This window comes from Struthio camelus, chromosome W (genome assembly GCF_040807025.1).
Source record: "Struthio camelus isolate bStrCam1 chromosome W, bStrCam1.hap1, whole genome shotgun sequence".
In the NCBI taxonomy this organism is placed as follows: Eukaryota; Metazoa; Chordata; class Aves; order Struthioniformes; family Struthionidae; genus Struthio; species Struthio camelus.
In genome coordinates, this window is record NC_090981.1 from 22,412,463 (window position 1) to 22,430,421 (window position 17,959).

The 17,959-nt window shown below is 38.7% G+C and overlaps 1 protein-coding gene across 5 annotated transcripts in view; it reads right to left on the bottom strand.

Moving 5' to 3' along the window:
- LOC138064267 (protein Largen-like) overlaps positions 1-17,959 on the bottom strand; it is a 157,812-nt gene that overhangs the window by 2,083 nt on the left and 137,770 nt on the right. For 2 of the 5 annotated variants that reach the window (XM_068926000.1, XM_068925999.1), the window contains one exon: positions 10,261-10,481. The exons of 1 other annotated variant lie outside the window; for it this stretch is intronic. The gene's annotated coding sequence lies outside the window, so the exon portion shown is untranslated. The remainder of the gene's footprint in view (positions 1-10,260; positions 10,482-17,959) is intronic. 2 more of the 5 variants (XM_068926002.1, XM_068926001.1) reach the window with 1 other exon arrangement.

A 17,959-nucleotide genomic window follows, 5' to 3' on the forward strand; every position in this document is an offset into this window, starting at 1 on the left:
AGTTCTGATAGTTGCAGAAGTTTAAAACCTTAGCTTTTGTAGTTGTACTTCATTAATGATACAGGCCTTAGTTCTCTGCTGGGGCAAATGGGTTTAACTTCACTGTTTTCCTTCAAATCACATCAGATTATATCACCTGAGGAACTGATCATTAATACCTTATGCCTCAGAGTAATGAGGGTCTTGGAATGGATGAGTTGATGCATGGTTACCCTCATGAACCTACCTAATGCAACGATTTGGCTTAGCAATCTGCCTTAGCTTGTAAGGTGAAACAGGAGTTCCTGAGATCTTTACTGACAAAGAGCAAAACGCTAAGCATTTGAGAAAGTTTCTAAAAATTCAAGTCTAATTTATCCTGGAAACCTGGATTCTAATCACCATCTTCAAAGTAAATAATGAATTTCAGCAGGAGTTTCTCACCTGACAGATGTGTTTCCTAATCACTGTAACACTATATTACATTTGACTTGGGTCTTCCACACTCCCTCCTGTGAAACCTTTTTCATCTGTAGAACACTCTGAAATAGTCCTTGAGACAGCAAGAGAGAGTAATGCTCCAACCCAGTGCCGAGGTTCACTGGCTCACTGAATTTACTCACTCTATTTACTAGACAAAATAAAACAGCATCAAGAGGAGAAGCCTTGGGATAGTTACCTTACGGTAGCTATGGCGCTAACGTCGGTTAAATAACGTAATTCACATCTCCTGAGAAAAAAACTTCCTCTTTCAGTGTAGGTGATTTATACACAGAGCTACCTACTGCAAGGGGGAAGATAATTACTTCTTTGCCTTCAGTTTTATGAATCTAGCCCTTCATATGCATTTTTTCTTATTTCATATTGACTGGAATGCTTCATTTTGATAAAAATAGTAAAGGAGAAGGGCAGCATTTCACTTTGATACCAAAAAAATAGGATCGGAAGCTGGTATGCTGGGAACCTTCTTTTATTTTTTCCCCACAACTAACATAAAATATCAATTATTCATAGAAACTTAATTACCATTCAGGAATGTAACAGTGGCCCAGTGTAGCCCAGCATTCTGTCTCTAACGGATACGGTATAATAAGTTTATGATAAAATTGGCCGGGAGGGGAAATTTCTTCCTAATCAACCTATTTAGGGTTTGGCTCGCATCATTAATCAAAAAGATGAGTATCCTATACATTCTTTTAGCTGCATATTTTTTTTTAACTGAGGACAGTTTTCATACCACTAGAAACACACAACCCTTTTTCAGCTGTCACAGTCTCTGGCTTCAATTACATCTTGGACTAATGATTCGTGCAAGTTAATACCTCATAAAAACCACAGAAAACGATGGTGCTGCCCTTGAATTCATCTGAAAGCTCATGAAACAGGATAGCTATTATACAACAAACACACATATAAAAGTAATAATAATAATCAAAAGAGAAATACATAATATAAGCAACATTTATTCTCTGTCAGGAAACAGTTGCCTCAAACTTGTTCAGAACAATACTGAATACCTGTAGGCATGAAACTCACAACAACCTTTCTCTTTTTATCTGGGCTGCAATTCATAAGCATTCTCAACTTCATGCTCATAAAAACCATAAAAAGTATACCAGCTATACCCGTACTCCTCCAGCATCTCTCTAATTCAAACATCAACCTACGCAATACAATTCATTCCCCTTCCTAAAGCCATACGACATCCACCTTAATTCCCTCAATGTTCCACCCAAGAAGAAAAGTCCGTCTTGTGTTTCTTAATGATATCTCTACTAGAAAGCGCAAATTGCACTGCTGTGAAAAGTTTGATGGACTTCTTCATATTAATACATATTTTGTTCAGATTGGAAGATTACTATTAAGCTTGCTGAGGGAAGAATTCAGAAGGTGAGGAACGCCTGCATGAAAAACAGAATAAGCAGTTCTTTCCAGCTCCACAAATCCTTTATTATGAATCCGTTATTGTACAGATGAACAAGGTAGGCCAGTCACTTAAAAATGCGTCTACTAATTACAGATTCCCATTCTGAAATGTCTGGTTTTTAAGTCTACAGTTTTTAGTATTTTGACAAGGAGCCTTTATATTCAAATCACTATATTTAACTCATCATGAAATATCCCTTTGTCACACCACACCTGCCAATATCCACATAGTCTAAAACAAGGGACCTAAATAGGGAGCGAGAGCTCAGACAGTACACAGGAGACCACTTGTGTTCGTCCCCTCCCTTTTGTCAGCACCACTGGGCCATTCTCTTCCTTTCACAGCATCACTCTTTAGTTTCAAAAAACAGACACCCAGAGAAACCAATATCATTGTTTTCCCATTCAAAAACAGATACCTACTCCTCTCAGGTTCATTTTAACTCTATGGCGGTATTACCCCAGATACACCTACTCCCTTTGCTTTCATTCAGTTTGTCATATGGTTTTCTAAAAAACTGGCCAGGGGTCCAGTGCAAGGAGATCCTCCTCCAAAGGGCCGTGACCACAGACAGCTGTGGAGGACATATACTGGGGGAGAAGGCCGCAGGAGGGAACCAGCCTTTCCCCTTAGACCTAGGACATTACTTTGCATACGCTGGTTCACATAAAATGAACGGGGATTCAGAGGTTTGGCCCAGAATGGGAGAAGTTCATAGGAGCAGGTGATATCTTCTACTAGACGAAGCGAGGTTGTTGAAAATAACGGGCAAGTTTCACCGAATTTCAAGTGTATCTTCTGTTCTGAAGCAAAGTACAGACTAAGTATAGGAAGGGAACAATTTATTCCAGCTTAGCTGAATAAACAATAAATTTTGTTTTAAAGTACAGGGATATTCATTCGGGTTCAAATTACAATATTTAAGAACAACAAATGCAGTTTTATTCTATAATGGTATGATAGGAAGATATCAAACAAATAAAACAGAAAACATTTATCAACCTTTAACTGATGATTGCAGTGATGCCTGCCAACGATCACAAAAAAGGATGTTTTAGATGCCACTTCCTATGCTGGTTCTAATCCCAGTTATCAAGAACAAGTGAGGAAAATATTTAGCAAATCAGCTTCACATTCAGTTGAGAGAGAGAAATTTCCTTGATTAGGATTAAGCTATATAAATTCTGAATCATCTGAAGAGCCTGATAAAAGCACCTGAAAGACTACCTTATTTAAAATCCTCTGTTATCTGGATCATTTTAGCACAGACAAGATCATTTTGATGTACGCTCTTACCTGGCATAAGCACAGCAGCAGTCAGAGCACAAGCCAAACTATTAGTTGCATTCACATATATAAGAGGAAAAGAAGCGTTCCTATCAAAAAAAAATCATTTAGTAGTAAATCCTCCTAAACCTAAGGTACATATTTTCCAGGTATTGCTAAATAATAGTGGTATCTCTTTCAGCTACTCAGTTATACTTCAAAGCTATAGAAATGTTTAGATTCAGATATACTGTTTTATCAAAATTACTTTTTCTTGTTCCTTTCAAAATAGATGTATTAATATGCCCATTCTTTCAATAGAAGCAACAGTATTGAGGGGAACATTTTTGCAGAGCTTTTTTTTATTCTTCATGTCCATGACCTTTGATATCTTTTTTTGTAGACAGAAATTTAAATAGCAGATTAAAGAAAATACGTAATTTTAGCCAGAAGCTAGAACATTTCAGACAGAATTTTGCATGTTTTTCTGACTACAGCAACTCCGCCAAATGCAAGAACAATGTTTTTACCAAACATTATACTTCTCCTACAACGTATTAACTATATACATCAATGTTTACATTTTTGTGTTCTGTGGTGCAGTACTGTTGAGACATCTTTCTCTATAAAAACTTTCATGACCGAATCTCAACAACACAGAACATTAACAAACCCACTGCTGCCCTTTTTTTGTAGCTCTTCCAGGTTTCTCCTCAGAAGATTCAGAGTACTGATTCACGTGTAATAGCCTTATCCTACTGTTTCAGTCTGTATATGATTTGTATGCCAATATGCAAACAAGAACTCCCAATTGCTTATTGAAAGTTGTTTCTTTTATAGCTTTGAAAGAGACTCTGACAAGGCACATAGCATTAAAATAGCTACATTTATACAATTTCAGACTGTCTTCTTTTATACACTGTAACCCAATCACACGTAGACAGCATGTATTAGCTCCTCTTCTACACTACTATCATCATCTTGCTAATCTCTCCTAGAAACACTTTTCTAACGCAATTAAGTTATCACCTAGTCCTACATTGTTCCAGCGTTAGTATTTCTAGGGCTTTCTCTAAAAAACAGTTCTATTACAAGAGAACTATTTCCAAATAGAAACCTGCAAACGATCTCCGAGAGGATATGAAGGAAGAATGTATCAAATACCCCAGATAGCATTTCCCAGCTGAAGTCATACAGCTTAAATAATGCATTTGTACAAGTTTAATGTCTTTGTGCGTTCACACAACAAAACATAGACCATCAGACTATTGGCTCTGGGAACTACTCTACAACAATGGCAACAAAAGCACCATGCAACGAATGTAAGGGGCATTGTGCTTGTCCATGTATGACACTCACAAAATTTCCTATGCTTATTACTTATGAACTGTTGGCCAAATTGCTGTAGTGCTTTCTCAGTAATGTCCCAAACAGTTCAGACTTGAGAAAAGCAATCTGTGGGACTAACAACAGGAAATTAAGCCTTTTTTCTTGATATCACTGGTTTCCAGCACAGCTGAAATCTAGGCAACCAAAGCTACCAGGTGATATCCTGACACCATGGAAGTCTACATTAGGGATTGTCACAATCACTGCCCAAAACATCAAAACTCAGGCTGAAAAATGCTCAAAGGGGAAAGAATAGCATTGGAAAAAGTTGAGGGAAAAACAAGGCAAGTTCTGATGATGCATCCTAGGAAACTTTGGCAGCCTTGCTCCCTTTGGTCAGAAGCACCTCCTCGAGTATAGGTAAAATTTACTAGAGAAGATCTTTCTCTGTGGCTTGTACAGAAAGGTTGTATAAACAAGCAACTTGCAAATTTCTCAGACGTATTTTTGGTTGAGATCCTTTCTGTTCAGCATCTTCAACCTTATGAAATATTTTTATCTGGTCATTTTACTGACATGACCCTCCTGCCTTTCACTCATGTTTTCATTCACTCATCCCCTTAGAGGTTGGAAAACAATTTTGTGCAACACCACAAAGCACATCTGAAGATAGAACTACTTATGTCACAGGTGATTACATTCCTAGGAAGCTAAATTCTTTTTTTTTTTTTTAGTTAGTTTTTGGATATGTTACAATATATCTTTCATGAAACAAGTACTCACTAAAACTCTCTCTCTTCTACTAGAAAGAGCTGAGCACAGGACAGATACTGGACGATATCCACCAGGCTGCAAATAGGCATATTGCAGTTTGCCTGGTCCCATCCAAAGCCACAGTTCAAGGGGCCATTGCAGTTGTATCAATAGCAGTAGCTGAGCTGCTGAGGTTAAAACTAGATTGGGTCTGTCTATATAGAAGAAGTTGCTCTTCACCTTAGATATGTCCCTAGAAAAGATCTGCTGGTGATACTATGGAAATTAATTTGATGTATTGACAGCCACTGCAATGTCCAATGATGGTACTCAAACAAAAGATAACAATCATTTATCCATAAGATCTTTTAATATAGCAAATATTCTTTGAGTGATTTTTTTGAGGATTATTGAAACAGTTTATACCAAATGTTCACTGGACAATAATGAAAGAATAAAGCTAGAAAAAAGCATTTGAGGCACTTAATTGGGTAAAAGGAAATTTGGGTTCACTTTCTGGCTCGACTGCACATTTCCTGTGTGACCCAGGCAATTCAACTAATCTAAACACATCACAAGTTATTGGTGTTTTATTTTACTTTCTATCCCTTCCGCTCTCCACAGATTTTTGCCTTGTCTATTCAGAACGTAGATACTCCAAACAGTAAACATACAAACACAAAGACTAGAACAAGAGAGTTCTGATACATGTTATGGACTCTCAGTTCTTTTGAAACAAACAAACAAACAAACAAACAAAATCCCCTACATCCCTACTAGTGAACAAAAATTTGCTTCTTGCAGCATCCTTTTGGCTGGGTATTGGAGGTTGTGGCAATGTATGGGCAGGCAAACCTGAGGCCTACAGTCCCTTTCCCTGACTGATGCTCTGTATCTCAGATGCATAAAGAGAAGCTCCTACAGGAAATACGGAAGAAGTCGTGATCCAGGAAACCCAGGCACCCTTCCTGCAGCTCTTTAAAACTACGTGTCTCTAAGCATAAGAACCAGATAAAGTGTGGTGCTGTTTTAACCTTTCTGCCCTTACTTTTTGCCCTCCTTTTCATGCTGAGGCAAAGTAAGTTTCATTAATTAACTTGAATGCACATCCGTGTCAAATGGAGGCAGAATGAAGATTAGGAAAAGAAAGAAATGCAGAAGACAGCTAAGTATCTAACAGAAGTAATTTTATGCTTCAAAAGATTAGTGAAATGTTAGCTGCTAATATGCTTAGGGAACTGGCTAGAAAGTTTAGCTATCGAGCTTAACACACGCGAGACCACAGCAAGCAAATAATGAAACAAGGATATTAAGTGGCTTGGTATTTTGTGATGAGCTGCCAAAGAATTTCTTGTCCAAAGTTTCCTACCAATGCCTATTGCTACTTAGGCTAAACTAAGGTCTTTGCTATCATTGCCTTCCGTTTACTAAAAGTGCCTAGCTGTTTTCAAAAACTCAAGCAGAGAGATGGAAAGTCTTAGACTTAAACCTCCCGTATGTGCCAATGCTTTGTTTATTCTGTCAACATTAAGGTTTCCAATGGTTTACTTTCCAAATCAATCAATTCCTGAAGCTGACTATATCACAGAAAATCAGAGGGTCATATTTATAACAAACCTCTATACTCAGTGAATACAGAATAATAAGATTAATTTACTGATTCCTGATATTCAGTGTTCGATGAGACTTGAATACTTTCAACGTATATCTTTGCTTTCTTTGAGTACAGGGCATAATCTCCATGCCACTGGTAGAAACCTTTATCACTCGCTGAAATTGACATTCTTCTCCAGACACATGAAAAATTTATATAGAATAATTAAATGTTTTAAAGGACTTGCATCTACTCTTAATGTCTTTCGGGTTTTTTTGTTTTAATTTTCAGAGTTTAGAGTTTTTTGCACAATTACATGTCTTGAAGTGACATGTGACTGGTTTGAAAACCATTCTCTGTGGAATACGTCTTCCAGTTGACAGGTGTAACCTTTTTTTCTTCAGCCTGGAGCTAGGAAGGATGGCTCATCAGTGAACTGGCAGCCCTCCACTTGCTTATTTTTAAAAAATGTATATGGGTGAAAGGAGCCATGTATAAGATAACATAACTATCAATATTTCTGCTCTTTTTGACATTTACTGATCTTTCATCTATTTCTTATCACTTGAGCTAGGCAGCAACCTTGTAGGATTAGACTTTTCCAGCCAGAAAAATTTAAAAGACATCAGAAAATATCTGTAAGTACTTTGGTTTAGCCTTTTTGCAGGTTTGTCTGTTGATGGATGAAATAATTTATGATTCTAGCCGACACCTTTCTGTTTGCTAACAAATGGTTTACAGGATTTGCTTTTTCCTTTATCACCTGGTGCAAATATTTCACCACAGAAGATTAAAAATGAATTTGACTGCCAGCAGAGATATGGAGATTACTGAAACTGCAGTATCCTGCTCTTCCCAAACACGTCAGAGTAACTAGAAGGTGACACCCATGCTGCAGTGTACCGGTTATTCAATACCATATCTTTAAATTCACATTTTTTCATCCAAAAAAGGCCATGCAGCAATGGGGTGGTGCCTACTGCAAGCCCCTGTGCTCCAGCAGCCTCCTGGAAGACTTCTTGACCACTGGCATGACATACTGAAAAACATATTCAAATTTCTGCACGTGAAATTACCAAGACTTAACCTGCTTGCTCCGCTGTAGAGTTTCCAAGGAAAGCATCATATCAAGAAGAAATTGAATAGAAAACGAGATGTTCTGGAAACATAACTGGATATAACCTTAGATTGGATGGTGGGAAAAAAAAAAAAGTCATGGCTAATCATCAGTAAATGACCTAGCATCTGCATATGGTTTGTACTCAGAGCAACAATATACATATGCAAGAGAGAACCTGATATGCCATTTACATTGAAGAACAAGAATTAAAGAATCTCCTTATGGCTAGTGCTACATATTTTCTGGGAATGTACAAAATCAATTAATGTAAGCCTTGGTAAATAGATCTGATTTGTTAAAAGTTACATCTCTGTTACAATTTGCTGACTTTCTAGATTATAAAAATAGACATATAGAATACAAGAACCTAAAAATTTAGAAAATATTCTATGATTCAGTGTGAACTTTCATTCTGATGGATGTAAAGTTTTGTTTCTACATTTTTCTTCTAATAACTCTATATAAAACTGGAGATGCTATTGTGCATCCTCTTTTAAAACCTGCCTCTTTATTAGCTGTCTTGCTCCCACTTATCCATCACTCAGAATTAACAAACCATATGTGACTGATGCTTAAAAGGCAGATATCAAGGACAAGCACAATTAATCTTTTTCTTAAGCACCCAAAATAACGCTTTTTTATTTATTTTGAGTAATCCTAAAAATGAGTTTTCAGAATTTTGCTATGTTAGTATGAGATAACATTACATCTAAAACAAAACATACCATTTTGGGGCACCTCTGGAAAAAGCAAAGAAAATGAAGGTCTAGGTTTGAATACAGGCTTTCAACCTTCCACCTAGTCTTCTCATTTTACAGATCTGCCATAGGTCAATTTACTCCTGCAGCCCATTTTAGCCATTAGCCAAAAAGTCTAGAGTTGAATGAAATAGTATCTCTTGAAAATTTTAGCGGTCATACTTTTTTCCTCTAATGATGCCTAATGATACATACAACCAAACGGGACAATCGAGCAGCACAGGCTCAGCAGAAAGGTCTACCTCTGCTTATTCTTTAAGGAACTTAATTTCTCTCTGTCTTCAGCACAGAGCACCCTACGGAAATCAATGGGTATAAAAAGGTAATAAAGAACTAGTAGCATGTGGGGAACCGCAGCAGGAAAAGGGGATGATTATACAGGCAACTGCCTCTCCCAGTTCCAGATCCCTTTCATTATTACAGGAAAACTTCAAAGCCATAAATCACCTCAGCAGCAGACCTTTCATAATGTCCATCGATACGCTCAAAGGCTTGACTTGCAACAAACGTCCAGTTCAATGAACTGGATTTTTTTTTAAATTCAGTATCAACATTTGCAATCCTGAAACCTTTGCTGGTGACTGAACCTGGCTGACCATGCCTGCCTCAAAACAAGCATCCACACTTGTCTGGCTTTGAACGATTTGCTTAACAAAAAAGATACTCTGGACAATAAAAAAAGGTCAGCAGTCAAATACATCCCCATTAAGCTCTTCTGCTAATTTTACTCAGGAAAAGGTTACTAGCAAAATGTGCAATCCAGTGCTTTGCATCTTATGCATAGGCCTCAGATATAGTGTTTACCTTGCCAGTAAAATACCACAAACTATTGTGCCAGCAATTCTGTGTGCTCTTCACCAAAGGGACGGACTGCTTTGAAGTCGAAAAACAAAATAAAAACTATGGATCTATCTATCTAAATAACTCTGATTGATAGTCAGATATATAAGAAAGCCTGTTGCAAAATCCTGATTGCAATCATAGTGGTGGGATGTGCTCTGGGCTATCTGCAGTTGAATTATGTTTGAACTCTTAAACCTACTCTATGCCCACTGAATCAAAGTTGTTTTCCAAACCAGACTTCAAACTAAGAGAGCATGCAGCTCTTCAAAGTAAGTCACAGACGGTACTCTGCACATTTGATATACATCTTCAAGCATTTCCTCCTCTGCACAGGACAGAAGGCCAAAACTACTGATAAACAAGATTTTTTAAAAGTAGGATGGACTTTCTACCCGTCCTGTTGTAGATATTTGTTTCTGTATCCATGCACTGAGAAATGATTTGCTTTTTGCTGAGCAAGTCAAAATTGTTAGAAGAAAGCACTTAATGCTGAATACTTGCACACCAACCTTCAAATGTCTACGGTTACAGTTAATGCCCAGGTTTCCTGAGTTTATCTGTCCAGTCTTACCCGCTGCTGTTCTTTAAACTGTATCCTATAGTCTCTAAACTTTCTATTTTTGGTGTTCAAACCAACTAACTCCTCACGTAATTCCAAGGCCTAACACAGACCCAGGTTTGCTGCCATTACCTTGCATTAGAAGGTGATGTCTTCTCTTAGAGTCATTGGAAATTGTTGTTTCGATGCTTCTGCAGATACTCTGAGAGGTGTCAGTGTGTCCCCCGTGTCTTCCAGGTCCCTCCTTCCTTTCCATGGAACGAACAGGGTAAGAGGAAGAAGCAATACAATAAATAAAACTGGAAAGACACGAGGAATCTCCTAGAAGCTGTGGCTGCCATCTCTGTCAGAGCCTGGAAGACAGAGAGGAAGAGTTCGAGAAGGAGCACCAGAAGACAATAAATTGCCTCCTATCTATCAGAAAGGAATAAAAAAAAGGCCCTAAAAGTAGATTATCTTTGATTTCTCATAATTATAGCTTTTCCTGTGTTCCTTCTATCCTTTTAATACTAAAATTTCCAAAATATAAGCATAAATATTCATTTAGACAGAACAATAATAGCAATCATCTAAGGAACTGATCACGTATCAGCAGTCCAACAGCCACAGACATGAGACTGTTGTTTGAAAGAGAAATATGACAATGGGAGAATTAAATATATTTTGTGAAAAGCAGCAATATGGTCACTACACTGAAACTGGTTTAAGGAATTTACACAGTGGGTTCTTAGTTACCCTGATGGTGCAGTAAAGCAGATGTAAGAAAACAAAAAATGCAATATAAAATCTATGTAAATTAGGTCATCGGAACATTAATTCATTTTTTGATAAACCTTCTGGAGTCTTCTGTAGAGAACAGACACAATTTTAGACATGAGTGAACAAAGCAGGACCTGGTGAAGACAGCACGGACCTTGCACTAAGCACTAGGCGACGCAGCGATCTAAGCAGGAGTGAAAGAGGAAGGCAAACCTGCTTCATCTGTAATTCAGATAATCCCCTTGCAAATATTTGAAAATCAGCTCAGCTCGAGTCACAATGCGTTCTGCTAATTTTTTCAGAGCAGAGAATCGCGCGTTAGGCTGATGGAGAGGCTGAGTATTCGTTTGGGATTCTTAGCAGATGACAACGGCAATGAAAAATAAAATGGCTTTGTATTTCCTTTGTAAACCAAACAAGCAATGCCAAATTTGGGTCAGATGAAACTTGCCTTTAAAGTTAATATTAAAAAAATGAATTCACCCTTTATATCAAATCTCTTAAAAATATTTAAGAGCATTTTAACTCTGAATGCCTAAAAGAACATATGTCCCTAGTCAAAAGAGGTCTGAAAACTTCCAGCTGAAGGAAATTGGAACAGCTTGCTTTTCCTAACTCTAATATTTAATTATTTCTGATATTTATCATGTTTCCTAGCGACAAACATGTCCTGGGACAATACAGTGGGATAAAAAAAAAAAAAAACAATCATCTGCATCAATAATTAGAAGTACATGCTTACTGTTTACAAATAAATACTTAATTTACAAAATGTGTTCCCTAAATGAAAAAACAAAACATCAATGAGTATGCATCAGCAAAAGCAATGATTTTAAATTTACCTCTGTGAATTTTTTTACCCATGTTGTTTAATAAGGCAACGAGTAAACTGAAAAGCACAAAGAAAAATAAAAAGGTCCTAGCACTGCAGGGATATAAACCACTGCGCTTATCGCAACTGTAAATCAGGCAGGCTGAAAGCTCATTGCCACATAACAAAATCTTCACGCACCATGTCAAACCTGTGCAGTACGTAATGGACAAATGACAAGCTGACAGCTTGCAGCTGAGAGGCTTTCTTCCACAAGGCCAGCTCCCATTTCGAGTGACGCTTTACCACTCCTCCCACCAACACAGAGCACAGGCTGAATGGCAAATTGCTAGCTGTATCCTCCCGCAATCTTCTATTAAAAGTCTTAATATAATTGCAAACTTATTTTTCTCTGAGAACCGAATTCTAGACTATTTTTAGGAATGTCTAAACACATGCCAACAGAGAGCAGATGAACCGAGGCTCAGCTGGCCTTCACCGCTGCAATGAACAGCAACAGAGCTTGCCTTCCACGGGTGGGAAGGGCGGTAAGGAGGGGAAGATGAAGAGAGTTGGAAAACTTCATCCTTCTCATCAACAGAGTCAGAACACTTCATCCCGCTCTGGCTTGGGAAAAATCAGCTGCTGGGGAGGGACCTGAGCAAGAGGGACAGGTAGGACAGGACTTGGCTAAGGCTTTTGTTCAGTGACGTTGGACTTTTTGTGGCTGCTTGGCAGCCGGGGAGAGCTGGCACAAGGCCAGACCTGGCCAGCCGCGTTGGCACAGGGAGCCTGCAGGAGCCTTGCCGGGAGCGCTGGGCAAGGGGAGGTTGTAAGCGTGATGCTCCCAAACAAGGGACTGCCCTTGGCACTGAACCCTTGGCCGTCAGATAAACCAGAGAGGACATGCACCTGTGGAGGCTGCAGAGAAGGAGCTCAGTCCATCCCTCAGGCATAGGTAAGGTAGATGAGAAAGGAACAGGCTCTGTCCTCCTCAATGTGGTACGTACGACTTTTCCAAAACACAAAAGCTACTGCAGCACACACGCTCTCCTCTCTCGCTGCGGGACATCACAGAAGCTAGAGGCGCAGCCATAAGCAGGCTGCAGCCACACCGCTCGGTCTGCAAACGTAACGTACCCTTAGGGCACCAGGGAAGTCGTGAGTTCAAAACGCCTCAGGCAGAGGATGCAACTCAGTTTGGGCTTCTCCTCTCTCCAGTATCGGAGGGCAAAAGAAGAACAGTTGACAGCCACCAGCTCCTTCCTCAGCAATCTGTAAGTCTAGCACATCTGCCCCATGCTTTATTTACGAGTGGATGAAATAAAACAATTGGATTTGTGTCAGCTGGAATATCTAAATGCTGAACAGAATGACAGTTTGCAGTTTTTCATTTTGGCCACACAAATACACAATCCGCATTTTACTTTATGCTTGAGTCAAAATATCCTGGCTTTCCTTCCAGAGCTAGAATTAAATAGGATGGGCACAGGCAGCCGCTTTGGGTCCTGCTGGCTTGTGTCGCTTAGAATAACGCAGCCTAATCGCCACCTCAGAGGCTGAGGATAGTGGAGAAATGAAATTGTTGCCTTCCCTTCACTTTTTGATGTCTTGCACTATGCAGACTCTAAGACCAGTGCTGTGTTGGCTGCATTTGTTGTGTTTCTAACTTTAATGGAAACCTAGCAGTAGAGCTAAAGACAGCAACCAAAAAAGCGAACCTTCTCTCCTGCCTGTGGGCTGAAGTCAAACTATGTACTTATTAATAAAGGGAATTATCTTGTATGCAAGGATTTTCTACAATAGAGATTAGAGATGCAAAATTCTTTTTATGTATCATCCTCCCTTCTTTATCCTGTGAATAGCTCCCATAAATAGGAAAGTGCAGAAAGCGCAAACTGATTAAGAGTTAGCAGAAAGCTCTAGTAACTGATAAGAATACATCAGCAGTAGCTAAAATGTGGCTTCTACTTTAGAGGTTTTAATTGAAATACAAGTCTTCTGCTGTTTGGGTAGTAATTCCATAGCTGTCAAATATTACTAGTGCAAAAACTATGGATAATGCTGAGTTTCAGATAATTTTTTTCTTTTTAAAATGAGGCAATCCGAAATGTAATATGAAAACTTCTGGGGAAGGATCAATACGCTCTTGATCAAGACGATACAACCAAGTTTTTCCCACAAAGCCTTTCTTTAATAGGATTTTTAAATAATGGGCTATTCACTGAGATGGAATTACAAAAGGCAAATCTAAGGAAGTTTCTTATACATATTAACTAAAATGGAATTCCTAACAATGGTTCGTATAATAAATAGCCAATGCACTAATCATTATTAATAATATTTTTAGCTTGCTGTTTAATTCTTCAAGAAGTCAGGAGACAATTTTAAAAGCCCCCTAAGACTAAAAACAAAAGCTAGCATATTTGGAAATCATGCATATTCATATAAATATCGGTTACCTTCAGGTCTGTACAAAAATATCTGGATACTTATTAAAAAAAAAAACAACCACCATTTGATTTAACCACTCTTACACTGGTTCGACAGCGATCCTCCTATCCCGCTATAGGGTAGATCCCGCCTGCCCGGAGTGCCCCAGCTACTGCAAGGAAGAGGGGATTTGCAGCCGGGCTGGGCTCGGGCTGCCAAAAAGAGCAGGGCTGCTGAGCCCCAGTGTCACCTACGGGGACCTTGCCGCCCCACAGCACCCGGGTGTCCCCGGCTCCCCACTCGGCACCCTGAATCTGCCGGGGACGTAAGGTTGAAGTCACAGGCGCCAGAGATGCCTGGCACAGCCAGAAACAAGCTCCCTTTCCAGTATGCAATTTGCAGGCTTACGCCCCTGGAACCTGACCGCGGCCTGAGTCAGAGCGCTGGTAATTATAGTATACGCTTTTACTGGGGAAAATTATCCTCTAAACACACCAAAGAGTGGCCATTTCATTTCATTTCTTCTAGTATTTGCTGAAATACTTCCAAAGAGGCATTGTTTAATAAAGATGAAAGGTAGCGCTGCCACATGATGTTTCCTATTCTGCTATGTGAAAAATGGCAATTTTCTCACCATGCAAGTTACTCATGAGTTTTATGAGTATTACTCATAAAACAAGCCCGCCAACCTGCTGATCTTTTTGCCACTATTCCATTTCTATTTGGAGTGACCAGAAGGAACTTCAATATTTCTAAGTATTTTTTCTAAATAAAGAGTGATTCAGATACGGTAAAAAATATTCATGTACGGATGGGTCTGTAAGATTTCTTCATCTCTATTCTTTTCATCTCTGTGGATTTTACTAGTTCCACAGGCATTTACAATCCTACCATTAGAATGAATTACTGTAAAACTAGGTATTATGTCTTTATTGTCACATAATATGTGTGAACTTGTATTCACTCTGCACATTAGGCAGGTGATAACCAGAGCGTATTCCAGTTATGCAAACCGTAAATTTAGGTAATACCACAACTATATTACGTGTCTTTCAACAAATGGGAGTTTTCCATTCTCTTTGCTTGTTATTCCAATTAGCGTTCATAATAAAGTCACTGAATTGCTACTTCTTCAGTTTCTTTATCTTACTGATTGTGTTTTCTACATGCCTTCTTAGTCCTCTGCTCTTGCATTGCTTAAACCTCTTTTGGCTGTTCCAGTCAATCTTCAGACAGAAGAGTACGTTTGCTATCTACTACGAACAGGTATCCTCTTCCTGCACTTCTCTTCCAGTGATCCCACTAGCGGATGATGTACAAAAGAGAAATATTCACCAATTACACAGCCAGTAATTCACCTCGTGTATTTTCTGCCTTATCCTTCCTCTTGTGCACTCTCAGGGATCTCTGAAAATGCCATTTCGACTCTCCTCTTCTCTAGCTTTCTTCTGTAGTCCCTGAAGCATCAATAATCAATACAGGCAATACCGACCCTCTGTGGGGTCTGCAGCTCGCTCTGCTGATACTCACTCTGCAGCAGCTTAAGTAATGCAAAGAGCTGTTGTTCTGCATATGCAATGTTGCTGCAGGTTACGGATTCAAATACATTTCACACTTCTAATACCATTTGAAAATATTATTTCCAAGTATTTATTTTTTTAATTTTGGGACATGCAGAGAAACCTATTTCTCGTACAAAGTGCAAAGTTCATTAGCCATAACAGCGCACTCTGCCTTGGTGTCAGATGACACGGCATTAGTTATCACAGAAAATACATAGAACAGTGATATTCAAATCCGAAAGCACAGGAGACTTATCCACTAATTTTATGAAGGCTACAGCAAGGAATTCTAGATTGAGCATAAAAAGTAAGAAGACATTTTACTGTCTATACATCATTAACCCCTTTTTGGTTATAAACTCATAAACCATAAATTCATTGCGTTTTGTGCCCACTGCACAGATCAGAGAGAGGGCCAGAACCTGCTAAATAATATATTTAATTATTTATTCATAGGATATCTAAATGCAAATAGCTACAAAGGAGCCAAATTCATCCTCAGATATTTAACCCAAGGTTTAACTGAAAAATGCTTAGGTTATTTAAAATTTCAGTGTTTAAATTTAACGTTAACTAACCTGCCAGGCTAATTATAGCAAATCTCACTGTAGTTTCCAGAGGTATCTTTTATTTGTCCACTATTTCACTGTGATAAACCCTGCTGAATACAGAATTTCCAATGGTACTAATGCATTTTAAAGATAAGGTGCAGAACATGTAATTGCCTTTTTTAATCAAACAGTAAAATGATTCTATTTGCTTAGGCCCTCCTTCTGGGTTGAATAACAAAACATTTAGTTGTCACCTTGAAACTTTCTATTAATAGTGTTTCTCTGCAGACATAATGCTTTTATTTTAACTGCCTCCATTTCTGTAAAAGGTGAATTTCAACAAGTCAAAGTGCCGATAACACGTCTGAAGATAAAAATTTGTGTATCATAAAAGATTTGTACTATCAGAAGGAATATGTGAATACATTGACATGCCTGTAGTCCTTTGCAAATGCCATTTGTGGCTGTCAGTACAGCAACAGCGGAAGTTTTACATTTTCTTATATTTCACCTTCAATTATTTACATTTTGATAGTATTTTCTTACCAGATTATCTGTTTATTTATTTTTAGAGTTATACCATTCTGACCTTGCCTAAAGGACCGAAATTGGCTTGTACTTACCCAAAATACCTACATTTTACACAGCTGGTGTCTTTGCACACTACACGATGCCTCTGCTTTAAAGATGTTCTGGGCTATGAATCACAAGTTTCTCTGTCTGCACTGCAGACACAGGCAGGACAGGTAATGTGTCATATGCAACTATTTCTCTGCTGAAAGGAAATATTTTCTCAGCAATTAAAATTCTGGAGTTTTTGTCTCTCTCAGCCTTATCCACACAAACTTAGAAACGTGGACTGAAAAAGCTCGCCTCGGACTATCTTGAGGTTCATCTTTGCTGTAGAATTAATTTAGCTGTATGATCAGACTTTGCCCTTAAATCGATGCTCATTCACATACCAAACCGTTGCTTCTACTGTTTTCTACCTGACCTGGTTGGTTCCCCTGCAAGTGAAGGCTATTACTATTCTTCCTGGAGATCTTGCAATGAGAGTGCCAACTAAAACATTGAAATGCTGACACCTGTCCACTGTTTTTCCACAATCCCCCCGCAATTCCAGAAAGACAAAAAAGTCCTCCCACACCTTATTCTGAAAGGAATGGCAGGAATCACTTCATGTTAAGAATCAGAGAGTATGATAATCGTGAGTACGACCACATTTATCCCATTTGTCTCGCGGTGGTGCCACATACCCAGTGTTGGGCAGACACAGTCGCCTGAGGACTTGCAAGCGGCATGAAGCCATTGGCCAGTCAAAGACCTCACTTCTCACCTAAGCACTGTCATTCCCAGAACTTCACCTCCCGTTCAAGGGAGCTGCAGCTCACTAGTATAAGCATACTAAAAATAAGCAATGAGATGGCCAGAATATAGCTATTATTATGAAAGGAACTGTGCAATATCAAAATTGTATATAATTATACTACCAAGGTACAAAAAAGGAAGTTGTCCCCAGCAAAGTTAATAAAATGCATATTCAAAAGGATGTAGCAAAACTGGGGTAGCCTGAGGAGGAGGAATTTGTAGTTATGGGGAAAATGAAATATATCAGAAGATAGAAGGAAAAAGCCTTTGTCTGGGCCAAACTGTTTTCCTTTGCATCATAACCCCTCAGGACAGAACCTATACCTATTGTAGGTATCAAAGTAAAA